Source organism: Microtus oregoni, unplaced genomic scaffold (genome assembly GCF_018167655.1).
Source record: "Microtus oregoni isolate MIOR12 unplaced genomic scaffold, Mior012 000018F_ref0000195, whole genome shotgun sequence".
Lineage (NCBI taxonomy): Eukaryota > Metazoa > Chordata > Mammalia > Rodentia > Cricetidae > Microtus > Microtus oregoni.
The window spans coordinates 26,749,377-26,771,353 of NW_024543077.1; the positions used below are offsets into that span (position 1 = coordinate 26,749,377).

At 47.3% G+C, this 21,977-nt stretch overlaps 1 protein-coding gene and 1 pseudogene across 4 annotated transcripts in view; one reads left to right on the top strand and one right to left on the bottom strand.

Annotated features, from left to right (window-relative positions):
* LOC121458763 (microtubule cross-linking factor 1) overlaps window positions 1-21,977 on the bottom strand; it is a 124,597-nt gene that overhangs the window by 79,049 nt on the left and 23,571 nt on the right. The gene's annotated exons all lie outside the window — the stretch shown is intronic.
* Window positions 20,625-21,974, top strand: LOC121458764 (annotated as a pseudogene).

A 21,977-nucleotide genomic window follows, 5' to 3' on the forward strand; every position in this document is an offset into this window, starting at 1 on the left:
AGAAAAACAACTGGATTATAAAAACAAAACAAAATTTAAAAACCACATGCCTGCCGGGCGGTGGTGGCACACACCTTTAATCCCAGCACTCGGGAGGCAGAGGCAGGCGGATCTCTGTGAGTTTGAAGCCAGCCTGGTCTACAAGAGCTAGTTCCAGGACAGGCTCCAAAGCTACAGAGAAACCCTGTCTCGAAAAACAAAACAACAAAAAAAAAAACAAAAAACAAAAAAAAAAAACCCCACATGCTTTTAAATAGGATCTATCCAGCAGCTGATGTTTTAAAAACCACTGTCATTTTATGAAACCCATCTTTCCCATGTGGCGCCCTTGAGACCCAGTTACAAGGGCAAATAGCGACTTCTGTCTAAAGCATGCCCAGCCGGCCAGGCATTCCGCCGCCTGCCTAGACATTTGGCTCATTCATTCCACTCTCATCCACTCTAGAATGTTCCTGGGCTTCTGTTGCAGTCAGCAGTAAAAGCTGGGATTGGGAATGAAAATCGCCCCTGATTTTAGTTTCTCTAGAAGCTCTAAAGAGCGACTTTAGAAACACTGACCAGGCTGCTTGCCCACCTCACCGGCTGCCTTCTCGCTGCTGTCCATGGCACTGTACTGTGCTTCCGCCCTCCCTACAGCATCTGCGGCTACACAAAACTCCATGTTTTCAGAGTAGGCTGCACACCCAGCGTAGGGTACCAATATCCCAGTGATGGATCTTATTCGACATCACTTCTGGTTCTTATCTATGTCCGTATTTTCAGCATCTTTTGCTGGGATTAACGGTTGAGATGGAAGCAAGGAAATTTTACTAAACAGCTACCCCAAGAAGCTGTGTGTCTGTAAAATAAATATTACTACTTCTTTAATGCGTGCAATAGCATTTTCCCTGCGTGTATAGATAATGCAGCGTGTGCGTGTGATGTGAGCCTGGTCCCCGTGGAGGCTGGAAGTGGGCTTTGGAGCCTTTGGAACTGGAGTTTCAGGCAGTTAGCTTGAAGCTGCTGCGTAGGTGCTGGAAGCCCAGATCCAATTAAGTGCTCTTAACCACTGACACACCTCTGCAGCCCCCAAGGCTGGCAAATTTTTACTTTTTATAATTAATTCCTTTGTCAGGTTCCTTCCTCTGAGACAGAGGTAGGCCAGTCCTTTCTTAAGCTTTCCTTCAAATCAAACATGAAAACAACTCACAACTGCTGAAGAAAACCAGCAAAAAGTTCTACTTGGACTTTGCAACGAAAACCATCAGTTCTCTTAGTCCACACACAACCAGTATGTGGAGACGAAAACGCTAAATAAGATTTTAACAAACTTCTCAAACTTCCTCCTCTAGGGTACAGGTGATTTTTCTAAGTAGTCACAATTTTTACGCATCTCACTCAAAAATCAACGGGTTAAGCCTCTCACTCAGCACACGTGACAGTGTTTAACCTTACCTCACATTTAGTGTGGCACGCCCACCAGATGTCTTCTCCCCATACTGATGCCCTCGGCCTCTGCTCTCAGGACACCGCAGAACAGAAGGTCTATCTGTCCCACAGTTTGCTCCCCTTCCCTTCAGCTTACACACCCAGGAACAGACCCCCCTTGAGGATGCCATCGTGCTGGCTTCTGCTCCACTCTCAAGTCTACGTGGCCCAATGCCCAAGTTAGTGAGATACATACATCCACAAGGGGCCACGTGGGCTCTGCCTGCCCAACTCTGGGTATTCACATTTCTATTTTAATCTAGATGACGATGAATGACAACAAACGGCTTCGCTGAGACGCACACGGAAGCCCTCAGCGCTGGACCCCGTGCCAAATGTACTTTAGTCACATCGCGCTGTTTGCCCACAAGTCTGGTTCTGCATTGGGTCTCTGGGATTCTAGTTTCGCCAGAGTTCACCTCAGGCTTCCTCTATGGTAGGAAGGCATAAGGCTGGAGGCCCCAGGAATACAGCAATTATTCTCAGGGTACAGGCATATGGGAAACGGATGCCAAACACAGTATCCCAATCAAAAATCATAGCGGAGAATTCAGGTTTCCGTTTGGGAAAAATACACATGGCCACTCTCGGGCATAGCCCAGAACAGCAGTAGCAGCGTTAGCTACATCCCCCAGAAGCATGGGTAAAAAATATCATGTTATGCTCCTGGGTGGTCACTGGAGAGGCATGTTTAACCTCTATCTATGCCTATAAAGTCTAAAACATGGAACCCGTAACTTGGCACAATTCCCTTCTGGGGCCTTTTATGACTGAGCACACACGAGCTATGTCCAAACACGTCAAAAGTCTATTTACACATTTAAGCAAGAAGTGTAGAGTCAGCGACAGTCCGAACCTTACTTTTTCTGCATAAATTTCTTCTCCTCAGAATCCAGACAGGCGCGAATCCAGCACTGATGGAGACAGTCACAGGACGGTGAAGAGGTGTAGTCACAAGCCTGTGCCCGGTGCATCAGCCAACCCAGGCCTCTTCATCTTCAGGGCACATGAGGGCAGGAAGCGGTGACCTGGCACAGTGACCTGGCCACAGGCACCCTGCAGCTGTAATAGAGTCTGCCCCGCCCCAGGGCTCCAGGGCTCACTAGCAACTACATCAACACATAAACACAGAGGAACTCTGCAAGCCCTGCGGGGGCTCCTCCGGTCACTCCTGTGGGGAACTTGTTCTATCTTTCATTGGGGTTCTCCTAAGACAAGCCCCTGAAGTCAGGTGAGTCACTACAGTGCCTTAAAAGTATGCTAATAATCTCGTAGGTCCAGAAAAACATCCTCAAGTCCCATTTTTTCTGGAGGTAGGCTCCCGAGGTCAGGGTATCTAACCTTGAGGAAGAGCATACAGTCAATCCTTCCTCCCCGCCCCCATCTGATGTAAAGGTGGACTCTTCTTGCTTTTGCACATTCATAGCCAGTTGACAAGCAGCTACTGCCTTGGTACCCAGTTCTCTTTGAGAAGCTGGGGACACGGAGAAAAGAGTGCATGTACCCTTATAAGGTGGGCTTAGGGCTGGGTTCTTTCCAGAACCCTTGGTCTAGCAGCCAGTAAATGTCTGACATAAAATGTCACTGTCACCAAACTAACACTGGCTTTACTACCCCTCTTCCCATGTACCAGCTTAGGTTGTCTTCGTACAGTGGCATCACTCAGAACAAAGCTCAAGCCCACAAAGAGAGAATTAATCATCCCAGAAGGGGATGCTGGCATCCCTACTCTGCAGCTGCAGATGTCTAAGTTCGGGTCATTAAGTTCCTTGTTCACAGACACCTCGCTGCTGAAGGACAGACCAGAACTCATGTCCAAATAACACAGGGCTCATGCGCCTTCTGGTCACTTCTCACTGTGACACAGCACCACTCTGAGTGGAAGGGGCCACTCAGGTGTCCAACAGGCGGCCACGCCCTCCACGCTATCTACTTCCTGACCACGGAAGGCCACGCCCTCCACATTATCTACTTCCTGACCACGGAAGGCCACACCCTCCACACTATCTCCTGACCACAGAAGGCCACGCCTTTCACACTATCTCCTGACCATAGAAGGTAGAAGGCCACGCCCTCCACACTATCTACTTCCTGACCACGGAAGGCCACGCCCTCCACACTATCTCCTGACCATAGAAGGTAGAAGGCCATGCCCTCCACACTATCTCCTGACCGTGGGTGGAAGCCTGTTATCCTCAGGCTTTTCTCTCCCACGCAGGTCTTTGCTCTAGCCTCCTAAACACCTCACTCTCCATTCTGTCCCAGTGTCCACTCTCCTCCAAATGGCACTAGGACTATGCCATGCTCTTCTACAATTCCTTTCACACGCATCCAACATCCCGAGCAGGACATGAGGCCCACAGGACCTGCCCTTCGCCTGCAAGCCTCCCTCAGGCTCACCTCTGACTCTTCTGCATCCTGCATCCCTTGCCGCAGTGAACATGGTTTGAACAGCCCCAGACCCGAGGCTTTCCTACCTTCTGACCACAGGCCTCTCCAGACCTGATGTACCAGTATAACTGAGACCCTAGGCAGCCAGGCGATCCAGGTGCGCTGGGGTGCACCTGACTTTCTGTCTGCTCATCCACGTCATCCGCTATGAGTGAGGAGAGGCTTCTCAAAGACCGCCACCATAGGGGCTGAAGACGCTGAGTTGCCGAAAGTTACCAAGCACATACATTAAGTGACCAAATGCCTCTCAAGGGCCACTGGGGCAGGTCCAGGCTCTCTACATAACAACTAAAGGTGGACTCGATGTGTGTGTCACCACGAGCTGCTGATGCCATAAAAAGACCTCGTTTGGCCGGGCAGTGGTGGCACACGCCTTTAATCCCGGCACTCGGGAGGCAGAGGCAGGCGGATCTCTGTGAGTTCTGGGCGAGCCTGGTCTACAAGAGCTAGTGCCAGGACAGGACAGGCTCCAAAGCTATACAGAGAAACCCTGTCTCAAAAAATAAACAAACAAACAAACAAAAAAAGATCTCGTTTGTCCTTAAATGAGAGAAACTGCTCGGAAGAGATTTAACTCTTGGATGACAGTGAAGGTGCAGTTGCGACCTCTTGGCTAGAAGATCGAAAAATGTCCTGCCAATCATTTCACTAACCAAGAGGTTCCCTTCCCTGACGTCTCACCTTGACCACCAACAATGCCAAACACAAAACGCTCTGCTAAGCTACTGTAAAAAGTAATTCTGAAAAATATAAAAACATACCAATAACCCCTCTCCCGCACTGGACTGCCCATAGACACACGCGTACATCTTATTCCTTCTCTGCTATCAGAGGCTTCGGGGAGGTGGCTTAGTGGGTAATGTGCTCACTGCTGGGCCTGATGACCTGAGTTGGGCCCAGGATCCACGTGGTAGAGGAGGAAACCGATCCCATGACTCCTGTCCTCTGACCTCCACACCTGAACCATGGCACATATACTACACAAACAAATAAAAAAAAACATTTTTTTAAATGTGATTGTCCTGTGTATCACAAATAATACAAACCCAGAGACAGATATCGGGGTTCAAGCGGAAGATCAGAAACGTAAAGTAGCCGAGCCACTAGAGAGTTCTTTATGGGTATCCGTCATTGTTTGGGGGTGTTGGTTACAAGTTGTTATCGGTTAGGGTCAGGAGGAAAGTTGAACAAAGAAAATTAGATTCAGAGTTCTTGTTCTGAAAAGAAAAAGGGGGATACAGATATGACAGGAGAAAGGGGTAGATTACTGAATATACTCTGAAAAGAAAAAGCGGATATAGATAATGATAAAATAAGAAGGTAGGTTATTGAATCTACTTTTAAAAAGCAACTACCAGTTTTGAGTATCTTACATTGGACTGGACTTTAGTATAATGTATACAAATTTTGTATAATGATACAAGTTTGAGATTTTGTTAAAACATACTGTACATACGTTTGTAATTTTGTTCAAGGTATTGAACCTATACAGCTCATTTAACAACGTAATGTAAATTTCTAGTACTTGAAAATTATTATTACCAACTGGTTAGTATACTAAAAAAAAAATGCAGGTTAGTAATTAATCCCCTATTACAATTAAACTTGTAGTCATATCAAGTATGTTTTGAAGATCAAACAAAGATCTGTTTGTAGGTAGACAGGTCATCTTCAAGCACTTCAGTGATCTACAGAATATGGCTTTTATACTTATTTATTTATTTATTTATTTTGTTTTTCGAGACAGGGTTTCTCTGTGGCCTTGTCCTGGAACTCGCTCTTGTAGACCAGGCTGGTCTCGAACTCACAGAGATCCGCCTGCCTCTGCCTCCCAAGTGCTGGGATTAAAAGCATGCGCCACCATCGCCCGGCCAGAATATGGCTTTTAAGATGTTTTAATAACATAGGTTCTTTTGTGTGTGTGTGTATGTGTGTGACAATGAGACATGTCTGCTCCTGGCAGCACCAACCCACTTCAGAGAAGATAATGGATATGAAAAACACTTCACATGGAGTTTATTTTCTTTGTGGCAGAAGTAAGCCAGTGGGCAAGAAAGTGTCCTTGCCTCAGCTGACAGTATGCTGTCCTAACTGGACGAGCAGGACAAAAGAGAGACTGCCAAACCTTATCAAGACAAGGCGGAACAGTCCTTCAGAAATCATGCTTCATAGAAAAGCATTGAACATTCTAGGCCTTTAGGCTGAGGATGGATGCCCCAATGTTGCAGAGGAACTTTGGGTAACTGTCTAGGCAGCCAGTTGTTTCCGTCATTTCTCACATTATTTGGAAGTTGCTTGCTTGCACTTCCTGCTTACTCAGTTAATATGATTTCCTTCTCAGGTCTCTGAGGTGGCTGAAGAGTAGACAGTTATAGTTTTCCTTTCTTAGGAGACTCAAAAAGGAAACTCACTAAAGAAGTGTAAAGTGTATAATGTTGAGAGGTATCAAAAGATAGTTTGGGATGGTAATACAAGCTATGACAGAAAGTAAATTAGATACAAGACTTTGGACTCATCAAGATAGGATAGACAGTGGAGTATTTTCTCTGAATTTGTCAAATGCAAATAGACATTTTTATATACTTATTGCCTATATAATATATAGTTATTATACTTATTTATATAACTTGTCTTATATTAGTTATAGCCTTTATTTTAGACAAAAGAGGGAAATATAGTAATATTTTATTTGTGTTTTAATAAATAAAGTTTGTCTAAAGATCAGAGAGTAAAACAACCACACTGGTCAGCCATACAGACCAGGCATACACCTTTAATCCCAGGACTCAAGGCCACTCTGGGATACACAAGAGGGGACCAGTCTAAAAGAGAAACAAAGTTCACACCTTTGTTGCCAGCACTACAGAGGAATACAAGGAAGAGTTCAGTGCAGTGTCAGCCTTCAGCCTGAGGTTTGGTGGAGAATACTGCAGTCTGCCCTCACTCTGAGGACAAAATCGCCCTTTGTCTGAGCCTCAGTAGAGGTAAGAGCTCTCTCTCTAGTGGCTTGGCTGCTTTGCTTTTCTGATCTTCAGCTTGAACCCCAATATCCGTCTCTGGATTTTTATTATTCGTGCTACAGCCCTGTTTTCCTGGTGATCCTTATTTATAAATCTATTTCCATTAACTATTCTTGTTTTCTTAGTAATAACTGCTGCTTTCTTTAAATCTGTTGGGATTTTTGTTTAATATTTTTATACTAATAGAGATTCGTAAAATGACTCACTGTCAACAAAAATCAAGCAGAAACCAAGGGAGATTTTTTTTTTTCTAAACTGAAGTAGAAATGTTTATTATTCTAAAGAATGCTTCTTGGCCAACTTCCTGGGACAGACACAACAGCTAGTCACAGGCGACGCTATGAATGTCCTACTTTCAAAGCTGTGCGGAGGAAGCCTGACTTGCTGGCTCAGAGATGCTGCCCCTGTCCTCACGGCTGGTTTCAGCTCCTTAGCTTCCATGCGGGCAGTCATTCATGCGTTCAGTGCATGTGTTTATCATTCATTCATGCGTGCACTCGTCCACGCACTCAGCAAATGCTTTCTACATTTCTACTGGAGTTAAAATAAGAAGTCACTGTAACGGAGAGAAAACGGAGTGCCTGCGTTTACCTAGGAGGGAGGTCACCCCAGCTGCGTTCCTCAAGAGACTGGGAGCTTAATTAAGGAGGCTACAAGGAAGAAGACACACCAAATGAATCAAACAATGTGGGGGATACACCCCAGCAAAGCATGTGGGGGGCGGGCAGTACTAGCAAGTACCCAAGTGAGTCACTGGGCATTTGGGAGCAGCCAGGACAACGGTGGAAAGGGAAGAACCTAAGCTCCCAGGGGTCATCGAGCCTACCCAAGACTCTGGGAGGTGGAGGGCGGGTAGTGGAGAGGACGGTTGCGGAAGGCTCACATGTAGCTTTGCACAGGACTTACTGGAGGGGAGGCACCGAGGCAGAGGTCTGCCATGGGACTACATGAAGTGAAGTCCTGGGGGAGCCTTAGCTCCATGGAGGCTGAGAGAAGAGAGAGACAAACGTGACTGCGGTATAGTGGCTGACTGGAGGCTGGGTTATCCTCCAAGGAGAGGGGGCCACGGTTAGGCCTGAAGATCTAGAGTAGAAGGACCAATAGCACAGCCAACACAACTCGGAAGTGACGAACGAGATGGCTCAGCTCCTCCAAACACACTGGGGTCGGGGTGCTCCAGCACAGAGTGCACAATGAAAAGGCAGGAATAAGAGAGACCCTAGCATGCTGCTTGGGTCATTGTTAGGGGGGGGGAAATCACTGCAAATGAATTTGCACCAAGAGAAGTCAAAAAGAAAGAGACAGCACAGGTCTCTGATGCTGTGCTCGTGGGCTGTGTGCCATATCAGGTCCCATGAGGACAAGGGCTGGCGCACAATTGAATTTATCTGCCTACCTCAGCATTGTGAGCTGACCCCAAGAAGATATACTCAAGTCCTGACTCTGACAGCAGTGAGGATAATGTTATTCAGAAAAAAGAGTCTCGACAATGGGATCAAGTTGTAATGAGGGCACCTGGAGGAGACAGGGAGTTTGATCCACCGCCGTTAAGATTCTCAACGGTAGAGGGAGGGAAGAGAACACACACTCAGGAAGGCTATGCGATGACACAGACACACACAGAGACACACACTCAGGAAGGCTATGCGATGACACAGACACACACAGAGACACACACTCAGGAAGGCTATGCGATGACACAGACACACACAGAGACACACACTCGGAGAAGGCTATGGGAGGACACGGGCACACACACAGAGACACACACTCGGAGAAGGCTATGGGAGGACACACACAGAGACACACACTCGGAGAAGGCTATGGGAGGACACACACAGAGACACACACTTGGAGAAGGCTATGGGAGGACACACACAGAGACACACACTTGGAGAAGGCTATGGGAGGACACACACAGAGACACACACTCGGAGAAGGCTATGGGAGGACACAGACACACACAGAGAGACACACACTCGGAGAAGGCTATGGGAGGACACAGACACACACACACAGAGACACACACTTGGAGAAGGCTATGGGAGGACACAGACACACACAGAGACACACACTCGGAGAAGGCTATGGGAGGACACAGACACACACAGAGAGACACACACTCGGAGAAGGCTACGGGAGGACACAGACACACACACACAGAGACACACACTTGGAGAAGGCTATGGGAGGACACAGACACACACAGAAACACACACTCGGAGAAGGCTATGGGAGGACACAGACACACACGCAGAGACACACACTTGGAGAAGCTATGGGATGACACACACAGAGACGCACACTCAGAGAAGGCTATGGGAGGACACGGAAACACACACTCGGAGAAGCTATGGGATGACACACACACATACAGAGAAAGCTAAGTTTCAGCTTAGGGGAACAATGATGTAATGCAGCCATGGCAGGACATCCAGGATGGCTGGCACCAGCGGAAGCGAAGGGCAGAGCCTCTTCAGTGAGTATGTGTCAGCGCCACCTCGATTTCTGGCTCCTAGTCCCCACACTATGAAATAATGTGTCTAGTTTAAAGTCGCCAGCTTATAGTCTGCTGCCCCAGTAGCCCGAGGAAAGTCACAGAGCCAGGACTATGGAGCCGACTAGGGAAGGCGTCAACCTGCCTGTCCAACGGCTGACCATCCTCTCAGATTTCCATCAGGATGGCCGGGCCAGTGTGGGACACTACAGAAGAAGGATTGCTATGGTCCAAAGCAGGCCCCGGCAACAAAGGCAGTATAAGAGGAGAGAGGAAGGAACTGGTCAGCACGGTTCTCAGGCTTGGTCTTCAACTGACTGTCCGTTTCTGCTGGGGTCCCTAAAGACTTTCATTGAGGAGACCACTCTGGAGTAGGTTGCAGCTGATTCCGCGGGACCAGGACCCATATGTAGCTGCTGTCTCTTCTCTAAGAACAGAAGGCCCACTCCACATGCTACCTAGCCATTTGCTTTTGCATTTACACTAAACTACATTAAAAGTCACCCAAGGACAGAGATTTCCTACAGGAAGCCTGAAGAGGTCAACCTAACTTAAAAAAAAAAAAAAAGAGTCCCACTGTTTATATGCCTAACTGTCAGGAATTCATCACCCCCCTTAGACACAGTGAGGTAATGCTACAAAAATATTCTGCTAGGACCCAGCCCACTTCTCTAAGACACGATTAGCGAACAGCCTAGGAAACTGATCATCCACACAGGAGAAACAGGACAGGCCCTCTGCTCATATTGACCATGAAGCTAAATCCAATTTCACTTAAGAACTTAATTGTGTGAGTCAAACATTCAATTACGTTAGAACAGGTTCTTAAGCTTGGAGAGTATAATACAAGGATGAAGCTCATAAATTTAAGCACAATATAATAAAAAATCTCTATTCTCGAAAGAGGCACCAAATGATGAAAAGAGGCCAATCTGGAAGAATATATGTAACTGATACAGGAGATGCCCTGGCCATGTTCATGAAGATATCCCTACTAAGAAAAATTAAATAAAGAGTTGGGTGTGGTGGCCTGCGCCTTTACTCCTGCAGAAGCAGGTGGATCTCCGTGCTTCTGAGGTCAGCCTGGTCTACATAATCAAGTTTCGGGCCAGCAAGGCTATATATAGAGTGGAACCCAGTCTCAAAAACAACCACCAAGCAAGAGCACAATAAATAAGAGACATATACTGTTATGATTTTAGCCAGCACTTCCGGGTTCCAGGGACAAGCATGTGCGGACAAGCCTTCAGGCAAAAGCACCTAGCCGCCCGGGGACCTTAAAAGGCCCTTCGTGACCCAGGTGTAGCATGGTTGCATCACCTACGTATGACGTAGCTACATAAGCCCTTGTGTGCATGCATGAGCTCCATCATCTGCGTACGACGTAACTACCTCATCCCCCGTGCGCATGCGCTCGGCAGCCTTTTAACGCTGGACACGCCATCTTCAGCCCTCTCCTGCACACTGACTTCCCCAGGCCTGTACACGCACGCCTCCTCTAATAAACTCCTAAGCGGGTTTGTTGTGTGTTTCGTGTCTCCTTCTCACTCGCTCCAGGTAATGTCACATACACCCTAAGATGCTTTCTGACTTCAGATGCCAACAGGAGAATGCAAAACGAAGCCATAAAGCATACACCGTGCTACTCAAGTCTAACCATTCAAGACTTGAAACCATACACAAAACAAAAATTTGACAAACATATCAACTGTTACAATCAGCGTGGAAGAGCATTTGTTATTACCTAAGGAAACAGCGCACGTAAAGAATCCGAATGGACGTTTCCTCAAAGATGAGTAATGGCCAATAAGCAAACATCACTAGACATCAAGATGAAGGATGTGAGGCAAAGCCACCAAGAGACATGCAGTCACATTGATGGCTACCATCAAATGAGAGAACTGTAAGCGGGGTGTGTGTGTGTGTGTGTGAGAGAGAGAGAGAGAGAGAGAGAGAGAGAGAGAGAGAGAGAGAGTCGCAGGAGGGGATGTATGGGTGGAGGGAGGCAGTGCAGGCCTTTAATCCTAGTACTTAGGAAGCAGCTCTGAATTCAGGGCCAGCCCGGTCTGCACGTGGAGCTCCAGTCCAACAAGGGTTCCAGTGTGAAACCTGTCTCAAAAATACTAAAATAGAATAAAGTTTAGGCAGGGCTCTGGAGCAATTAGGACCTTGGTGCATCACTAGTTACAATATAAAACGGCACGGCCACTGTGGAAAAAACATCACATTTCCTCCAAAATAAAAAAATTAAAGTAAAGCTACCACAGAATCCAGCAATTCCACCTCTAGACAGACTGCCTTGTACATCTGTGTTCGTAGTACAAACACAGGAGTGATTCCCATGTCCATCAACAGACAGATACACAGACATGTGGCTTAATCGCCCCATGGACCAATATGCAGTTCCTGAAAGAATGATAATCCTGATACATACTGCCACGTGGCCAGGACATGGAGGACGTCATACCAAGTGAAATAAAGCAATAAACTCCCAAGTGGAGCTCTTGCCTTGCCTCTGCTGCATGCGAACGTTCAATCCCAAGCATTTCCGAACACAGCAAGGCTCCCTAAGTCTACCGTAAGAGATAGCTGCACTGTGTCCCCGTAGCTCTGCATTCTCCAAAATGAAACACATTTAAAGCTGCTTTTAAGGATAACTGCTTCAATTATTATGGACTCCTTCACCTTGCTATTTTATGTTCCACGTTTTCTGTTTGGAAAAAAAATAAAGAATTCAAATGCACTAATTCTCATTGGTGTGGCTATTCTACATTTGCTTTCTAAAAGTCAACACATGGGGAGGAGGAATGATAAAGGGGCGAGGTAAGAACATCACTGTTGAAAATGACCAGCTGGGCTGGAGGTCCTTGCAAAATCATTGCACTGTTCTCGCCAACGCTATACATATAATTGCCGATGACTAAGATAAAAGATAATGAAGTCCAATGAGCTACCACTCATGTAAAGACTTCTACCTCCCTAACCATAACTGGGAAGGTGGGTCCTGTCTCACAAGGGTCAGTCCCTGGGGACAAGCCAACTCGTCCCAGTAGCAGGGATTTCTGCATTGCACTTTAGTATTCCCGAATAACCCAGGCAAACCAAAGAGGTCATGGGAAGCAGGACTCCCCTGAAGACCCCATGCCGCTTCTCAGCAGCTTCCCTGAGACTTCAACCTTCTCCTCCGAACAGCTACCTGCCAGGGCAGGCCCAATCCAGAGCTCCACCAAGCCAAGAACACACAGCCCTGGCCTCCAGCTGCCCCAAGCCAGCTTGTTTCCAAAGCCATTTAACTCTCCATTAACTTGATTTGATGAGTTGCTGGACGGCCACCAAGTGCACTGAGAAATAAAGTCCCAAACAGCAAGCACATCATAATTTAACCATAGCCATTACTGCTCCGTGTGCCTCTGTAGCTTTGGCAGCAAAGCAAATCACTCTCGGTGTTGTCTTTCCCTCTCATCCTCCCCGCTTTGTGTGCTGCGTTGCCTGGCGCTCAGCTGCGGTTTTTCTTCAGCTGTTCTTCCATTTATTTTCCCCGTCCAACAATCTTTTACCTACTTGCCGCTTGCTGTTGCCATCCATATATTTTTTTGTCCTGGAGAAGCATCCAGTTCCTCCTATTAATGAATCCAACTAAAAAAAACGCATCTTTTGAACATCTGGAGTGCTAACAATGGCGTCAAGGGCACTTGCTATTCTAAGTAATTTATCTGAAGTCAGGAAAAGCAGAAGCCAAAACAAAGGACACTGATGAATGGCTAAACCCAGTGTCCTCATTAATTCTTCCGGGAAGGCTGGGAAGGGAACAGCCAGACACAATTACTATGGGTTAATTAACACCACTGTAATTAGCCAGGGTCCTACAGACCACACTTCTGACTTCATCAGACAGCCCCAAACTCCTACTCTCACCCACTTCAACATGTCTACTACAACTCCATCTTTGCAAGCATCGAACTGTGTCGGACCCCGGACACTCTCCTCAAGCTTAAGAAAATCTTGGGCCTGCCAACTAATTCTGTAAAAGGAGAGTTTAGGGTTGTTTCTGGAAATACTTAAATCCCTGGTGAGAAACCCTAAAAGGCAAAAAAAAAAAAATCTGGTTTACTGTTTCCTTTCATTTCGATGAAGAGGAGAACAATTGCTGGAGATAAGGGCAGACTAGGCCCCACAGTGCCTGCCCTGAGGAAATCTGTTCTCCCACTTCCTAAATCAATTACCCAAGATTCCAGCTCTTAATCTCCCCAGGCCTGGGGGTATCTGCCTGATAATGGCAATAAAATAATCAATCAGCAGCCAGCCTGCCTCCCAGGGCTGTTAAGTGCAAATAAAGCCAATACTGAGCCATTATCCCTTTCTCAAGGAGTTCTCCAAGCTTGAAAGCTGAATGCTTTGAAAGAGATACAAATAGCATTGAAAGTTCCCAGCAGACGGAAATGGAAATGGCAGCATTAAAGAAGAGGGAAATGCAAGGGGGGGGGGGGGGGGGGCACGCACACCTTTAATCCCAGCACTTGGGAGGCAGACAGCAGGCAGATCTCAGTGAGTTCTGGGCCAGCCTGGTCTACAAGAGCTAGTTCCAGGACAGGCTCCAAAGCTCCAGAGAAATCCTGACTCAAAAAAAAAAAAAAAAAGAAAAGAAAATGCTAATGGTCCCATTGTTGAAATGCATCGTCATACTGCACTCCATAAATATGTGCAAACATTATGCCAATTAAAAAAAATACAAGATGAGAAGCACAGAGATCTCAAAGCTTAAAAAAATGATTATTTAAATAATAAACATTGCTTTGTTTTTAAAAAAAAAAAAGAAAAAGAGTGGAGCCAGGTGTGGTGGTGCATGCCAGTTGGGGTGGGAGGGGGGAGGGGGGAGGCAGAGGTAGGAGGATCTCAGAGTTTGGAGCTAGCCTAGTCCTTCCTACAGAGAGAATTCCACGACAGAGAAGCCTTATCCAAAAAAAAAAAGGCTGGCAAGAGGGCACACACCTTTAGTCCCAGCACTTGGGAGGCAGAGCCTGCCCTATCTCAGTTGAGTTCCAGAACAGCCAGAGCTAGTGCAGACTAGCTGTTCTACTGCCTGCTTTGTCAAATAAAAGGTCAGCCTATGTATGTATGTATGTGAACGTCCTGCTCCAGGGCCCTACGGTCTCATCAAAGAGAACAAGGATCAAGCATGGGTCCTGGGAATGTCCTGTGCCATTTGTACCCTCAAGTTGCTAACGCAGGAAATATTTGGGTATGAAATACATTAGGGTTTGTTTATACAAGGGAACCACAATGCATGCCGCACACACACAATACATGCATACATGCAGCACACACATGCAACACACACACAATACATACATCACAAGGCGCACGCTCACACGTGAGCGTCTCTAAAATCAGGTCACGGCCAATGACTTGGCATGGTTTCACTAGCTGCAGGTTTGATTTTAATGACAGACCTTCTAATCTCTGGCCAAGTCCGTGAAAACTGGTTTGTCTCCAGACAGTAGCCATTCCCAGGCTATTTGTGACGTGGGCTTTTAAAACAGGCAACAGGATTGTAGGATTCTTCATCTTTCTCTGTTTATTTTGAATGCATGCCACCTTACACAGGCTGGTCGACAGGTGTACACACTTCAAACGTAACATCCCCATTCTCTACGGGTTTCTCTGTGGCAGAGAGAAAGACATCTTGATTTTTGAAAGTGTCTTGGACCCCTAGACTCACTGCTATTCCCTGTGTATGGACCACTCTGCCACTAACAGACACTGTGTGCCCAGGGAGTTAGATCCTCCTTGCCCTGGGGTTCAATTTTCTCACCAAGTTGGGTGAGCAAGCACCATCTAAATCACTGAGTTGTGCTGAGAAGGGCACTTAGATCACAGAGAGCCACACCCTACCAGCTCAGAAGTTTTAGCTGGTGGTGAAGGTCTGGCCCTTCCCATCTCCACTGGAGTTCTCAGAAATGTGCAGAGTAAGACCACCTAGGCTGGTCAACCATCCTTAACTCTTCCTAAGGCAAAATGCATCCTGCTGCCCTGATCCTATGGCTTTTTTTTTTTTTTTTTTTTTTAAAGAGCAAGTCTCTCAGGCTAGGCAGTAGTAGTCCACATCTTTAATCCCAGGACTAGGGAGGAAGAGATGTTCTGTGAGTTCTAGGACAGCCAGGAACACACAAAGAAACCATGCCTTGAAAAAAGGGGGAGAGTCTCTCTACACAGCCCTGATTGTTCTGGAACTTACTTTGTAGACCAGGCTAGTCTACAACTCACAAAGATCTGCCTGCCCCTGCCTCCCAAATGCTGCTATTAAAGGCGTGCACCATGTTGAAAAGGAAGAAGGCAGAGGTAACAGCACCTGATTGGCTACTTTGTAATGGGTTCCAGTACTGTCACATTCCACCTGGAATGACAGGACCATGTGCAACCAGGAAGACTGGAGGAAGGACTCCAGGGGGAAGGGCAGAAAAGCAGAAAGCCCAGAAGATGGCAGAGAGGGGTAGAATCAAATATGATGAGTATTGATTTCAAATGAACTTCTGACACAGGTCACCTTCCTGTACACTAGAATTGTGGCCTCTGGTTTCAAATTAATGGAACAGAAACAGATGGCGTTATCGTCCTTTTACAACTTCAGAAGTCATAAAAATATAAAACCCACGACAGTGCTTTACTAACTCACTACAGTAATCACCCACAGTCGCTATGAGGTCTGCCTGGGCCTCAGCTTTGATGCAAAGAGGTCATTTGCCTAAACAAGCCACTCCAAAGAAAACCTCAACCGCATAAAGCACCGGTTTGGGGCAACTCCTACGTGTATTTTACCCTTCTTGACTCTAACCCTGCACTTCCCCTCAGGCGGATCACACTTCAACTACAAAGAGGGAGCAATACAACTATGGAGTTGTGCACCATTGTTAAACTCAACAGACCTGGGAGTTGCGAAAACCACAGAAGCCTGGCCCAACCTCGAAGAACCCTAAATTAGGCCTGGGTATCAAGAGTCTTCAGAAATACCTGGGGGTTCTGTTGTGTAATCAGGCCCAAACAGCATGGGGCCCGAGACTCAATAGGTCATAGGCACTCTTTCCCCACCCGAGAAACCCATGCTACAAAGAAGCCACTTGTTCAAGCATGGGATGTCCCTCAGGATCTTCCTAGATACAGAGCTCCAAGTGTCACAGCAATTATTTCACAGGAGTCTTACAAAGCTTTGCAAGAGGTGAGAGCAGAGGAGAAAGTGGTTGCTACCTGATGCTCATGTAGCTGATTTAAAAAACAAACAAACAAACAAACAACAACAAAGCACACAAGCCAGCCCACCCCTGAGAAAATGTACAATTCCTACACTTCGGTTTCCACAGGAGAGCTGAGGAACAAGATGCGAGACCAGATGGAAGCCTGAAAGTAAGAACACGCTTCTGTGACGCAAAACAGAGCCCTGTTCTGCCACCTCAATCATGTCAGTCAAGCCCTTCAAGAGGAAGGAACCGGCAGCCCCTGTGGATGGCAAACACACAGGGACAACTTGGCTTTCCCACACAATTGTCTAGGTCAGCGGTTCTCAAGAGAGGGCAAGTCAAGCTCCACACCTGCCCTAAGACACTGAGAAATATCTGCAGACGTTTTTTTGACAGTCCCAAGCTTGGAGCTGTGGCGACACTGCTAGCATCTAGTGGGAGAGACGCGTCTGACATCCCGTGGGGACAGCTCCTACCACAGGAAATTACCCATCCAGTATGTCACGCGCTCAGAGGCTGAGCAAGCCTGTTCTGAGCAGATACTGGGAATGAATTCCTCCTACAACCACCCCCTCATGCGCACCATGATGGTTCCGTGGGGGCTCCGTGACGTGTGGGCCTCAATGTTTCAGTGATCACACAGACAGTATTTGTTTACAAATAAGCCCAATAACCTTGACCCCCCAAAAAAAAAATGCCTGCATCCAAACCCCTGAAAACAGACAGAAAATGCTTGGCTTGCCTTCAAAACTAAAGGCAAATATTCCTGGTGACACCCCCGTGGTGACTCAGGCTCGCTGGGGAGAAGGATCCCTCCAACTCTCCTCCCACGGGGATAATGGTGGGATGCTGCGCTCTTCATCGCTCAGAGTCACAGGGTCCTGCCGCATACAGCTGCACCTTTAAATTTTCATGGTTCTTACATCTTAAAACGATTAATCCAGGGAAGACTTTTTCCAGCAATCAGTTCATGTTCCTCTCAGGCAGGAGAAAGCAACAGCGATGCCATTTGTGTGAATAAACACAAACACACACACACACGCACAGGGAACTCTCCAAGGGCCTGGTCTCCACAACTGAGGTTGTCTGGGAGTCCCCAGTGTCCAGCACCCACCCCCAAAGCTCCTCCAAACACTCTTGTTGCTTTTCCTAGTCCACTCTCTTCCCCTCCTCCCTCTGGAAGAGATGAGGCCAAATGCCATGGGCAAGAAACCCCAGGTGTCTATCCTTGATACTCTGAATTAAACAGAAACAGCTGCTCACACTGGTTTGCCTCGACAACCCACTTACACCAGCACCCCGAGATGAATAGCATCCATATTCTGATGCCCAAGCATTTGATGGGCACCCCATACTTTCCATGTTCCCTGAGCCTGGTGAAACCACTGTGGGCCACAAATAAGTACAACCATGAGCCCCCATCCCCACATGGAATTCCTCCATCAACACAATTAACCAAGCTGTATAAACTAAGAAGGAAGGAGGAAGTTTAGGCCGGGTGGTGGTGGCACACGCCTTTAATCCCAGCACTCGGGATCCGCACATCGCTGGCTAGCTTAGACAACATCAGCATCACTGTTGGAGAATCAGGCTGTGCAGTTTGTAGAGAATGAGAAACAGAGCCACATAAAGACGCCCAGTTAATTTTTGGTGGGTGGTTTTGTTTTGTTGTTTTTGAGAAAGGCTCACTATATAGCTCTAGCTGGCCTGGAACTCACTATATAGACCATGCTAACTTTCAACTCATGGGGTTCTGCCTGCCTCTGCCACCTGAGCGCTAGGATTAAAGGTGTGTACCACAACCATGCCAACTCTAATTTTTGACAAGAGTACAAAACAAAAATGCAAATGGAGAGAAGGTATCATTGCCACGTGGTGCTGGGGCTGGCCCGCCACTGGTACATATAAAAAACAAAGCGAACAGACAAAGCCCAGGATCTAATCCACCTCTCATACAAAATGTTAACCCCAACTGAATTGTGAACCTAAATGTGAAACTAAAAATTTATTTTAATATTGACTTATTTTATGTATATAAGTGCTCCATCTTCACACACAGCAGAAGGGGAAATCAGATCCCGTTACCGACAGTTGTGAGTCACCATGCGGTTGCCGGGAGATGAACTCAGGACCTCTGGAGGAGCAGCCAGTGAGTGCCCTTAGCCAGCCAGTGAGCCATTTCTTCAGTCGCTGAAACTATAAAATCTTAAAGTGGGGGAAGTTTAGACAGAAAACATTCCGTCTAAAGCTAGGTCTTCAGCTCTTAAAGCTCTTAAAGCTGTGACCATAAAAGGGGACATCTATAAACGATGAGACTCCCTCAGAACTGAAAAGAAGAGCTAAGGACTGAGTAAGACCCTGTGGAGAGGGTGAGACAAACTAGAGATGGAGACTCTGTTCGTGAATTGTGCGTCTGCCAAAGGACAGCGTCGGGAACACGAGGAGAACTCTCAAAACGCAAAAGTAAAATAATTAGGGAATCAAATCCAATGAGAGAAACACACGGAGAGAGTTTTCCAAAGGAGACACAGATGGGAAACGGCAACTATTGAAAACCGTGTCTGCTGGGTCCTTTAGTCCCAGCACTTGGGAGACAGACTGGAGGATCTCTGGGAGTTCAAGGCCTACCTACCTGGTCTACACAGCGAGTTCCAGGACAGCCAGAGCCAAGAGGTGAATCGTAGCGAAACAAAACAAAAACGGTGCTGCCTATGCTTGTGTTTGTCAAGGGTGACCTTGGAATGCCCGAGCGTCAGAGTGGGGACAGCCACCCTGAGGACTTTCTCTACAGAGTTCAACATGCAACTCCTACACAAATCTAGGAATCGTTTGTTACCTTGGGTGTTTATCCCTGGGAAATAAAACCTCATGTTCCCACAGACACCCGCACACAACTCTTTGGAAGACACAGCTGCCTTCCTTGCCCTGGGATGCAAACTCAAAGCAGACCATTTCTAAGACAAAAGGGTGAGGTGTTATCACAGTGACCCGTTATCCAAGACCAGGTGGGGCCAGACAGGGGCACTACAATAAATTTAATGCTGATGCTTGAGCTAGAAAGCATCAGCCGGAGAACTCTGAGCTCTGTAAGACTTCCCGACCCTCAGGTGCCAGCAGTAAAGGTCAGGTCTCAGGCTACCTACATACAGCATCTGCCCAACTTGGCTAAACTACGAAATTCTCGCCAATTCTTTGCTACTGTCACTCGTGGACAATTTCACTAGTGTTTTAACCATTTTATAAGAAGATGCAAATCAAGCATGATTAGCTGGGGAAGCTGGAGAAGAGAGGGTATGGGGACTTGAAGCTTGCCGTGGCCCCCACACTCTCTGTGCTTTCGAAGTCACAGAAGGCTTTGCTGCAAAAGCACAGCTGGTTATAGCATTGGCGACTGATGATAACTTGACCTTTGCTTACCTTGTCTTTTTCTTCCAATGTCAGAATGGAACAGAGCCCCGTGTGGTTGGCAAGCTCTCCATATGGCCACACCCTTAGCCAAATTAACACAAATACCTTTGAGTTGCCTTTGCTCCCCAAAGATAGAGGACCTGCAGTCTCCTTGGCCAACGACCTTGAGGCAGGACCCCAAACATCTGTCCTGTCCTCTCATGAGCACCCTCGTCCCATGGGAGATTCTCCAAGTTTGAGATGAAGATGAGCTAGGAAGGGGTGTATGGATAAAGCGAGCACGGCTGTATGCATGTGGTCCCTCACTGACTGGATTTGTGACTCACAAAGGCGATCCCAAGTGAGGGTGGTACCTAATGATGACATCATCATCATCATCTTAGCTTGTGCAAACATACCCGATGATGTCAGTCCCTGTCCATGCTCTGTGAGATCGCTTCCACCACTCTAAGGAGACAGAGTTCAGAGTTCCCGGACAGCTCGCCTGGTGAGGAGCTGGCAATAATTTAATTCCATCTCTAGTATTTTTGTGTAGGCACATCAAGAACCATGAACAGCTTTAAGAAGGAAGAGTTTGACTGTCACATCCTCGACAAAGGCTTTACAGCCAAGGACATTCTGGACTAAAAGATTAATAAAGCATCCTCTGATAACAAGGATGCTTTCTATGTTGCGGACGTGGGGACATTCTGAAGAACCACCTAAGATGGCTAAAAGCTCTTCCCCGCGTCACTCCCTTTCATGCAATCAAAAGCAATGACAACAGAGCCACGGTGAATACCCTACCTGCCATCGGGACAGGTTCAGACTGTGCAAGCCAGACTGAAATCCAGTTGGTGCAGGGGCCGGGAGGGGGGGGGGGGCCTCCAGAGAGGATTATCCATGCAAATCCCTGTAAACAAGTCTCAGAGATCAAGGATGCGGCCAGCAACTGAGTCCAGATGAGGACATTCGACTGTGAGGTTGAGCCGATGAAGGTCGCCAGAGCACATCCAAAGGCAACGTCGGTTTTGCGGATGGCCACCGAAGATTCCAAAGCAGTCTGTTGCCTCGGTGTTAAGTTTGGTGTCACACTCAAAACCAGCAGACTTCTCTTGGAACGGGCAAAAGAGCTAAATATTGATGTTCTTGGTGTCAGCTCCCATGGGGGAGGGGATGTACCGACCCTGAGACCTTCGTGCAGGCTCTGTCGGATGCTTGCTGCATCTCTGACGTGGGAACAGAATTTGGTTTCAGCATGTATCTGCTTGCTATGGATGGCGGCTTTCCTGGATCTGAGGAAATGAAGCTTAAGTTTGAAGAGACCACCAGTGTGACCAACCCAGCTCTGGATAAGTACGTCCCTCCAGACTCGGGAGTAAGAGTCATAGTCGAGCCCGGCATGCTGCGTCAGCTTTCACCCTGGCCGTCAGTACCATTGCCCAAAAAACGGTGTGGAAGGAACAGACCAGCTCTGATGATGAGGATGGGTCAAAGGAGCAAACCTTCACGTATTATGTGAATGACGGTGTGTATGGACCATTTAACTGCCTTCTTTATGACCTGCTGCCGAAGAGACCCAAGCCAGATGAAAAGTATTCCTCGTCCAACATGTGATGGTCTTGATGGGATGGTCGAGCGCTGTAACCTGCCTGACATGCATGTGTGTGATTGCATGCTCTTTGAGAACAGGGGTGCACACACTGTTGCTGCTGCGTCTACTTTCAATGGGTTCCAGAGGCCCTTCTATCTATGTAATGTCGAGGCCAGTATGGCAACTCAGGAAGCAGATCCAGAGCCATGGCTTCCCACCAGAAGTGGAGGAGCAGGACGCTGGCACTCTACCCCCCCTCTTGTGCCCAGGAGAGAGGGATGGACCGTCACCCAGCAGCCTGTGCTTCCGCCAGTATCAATGTGTAGATG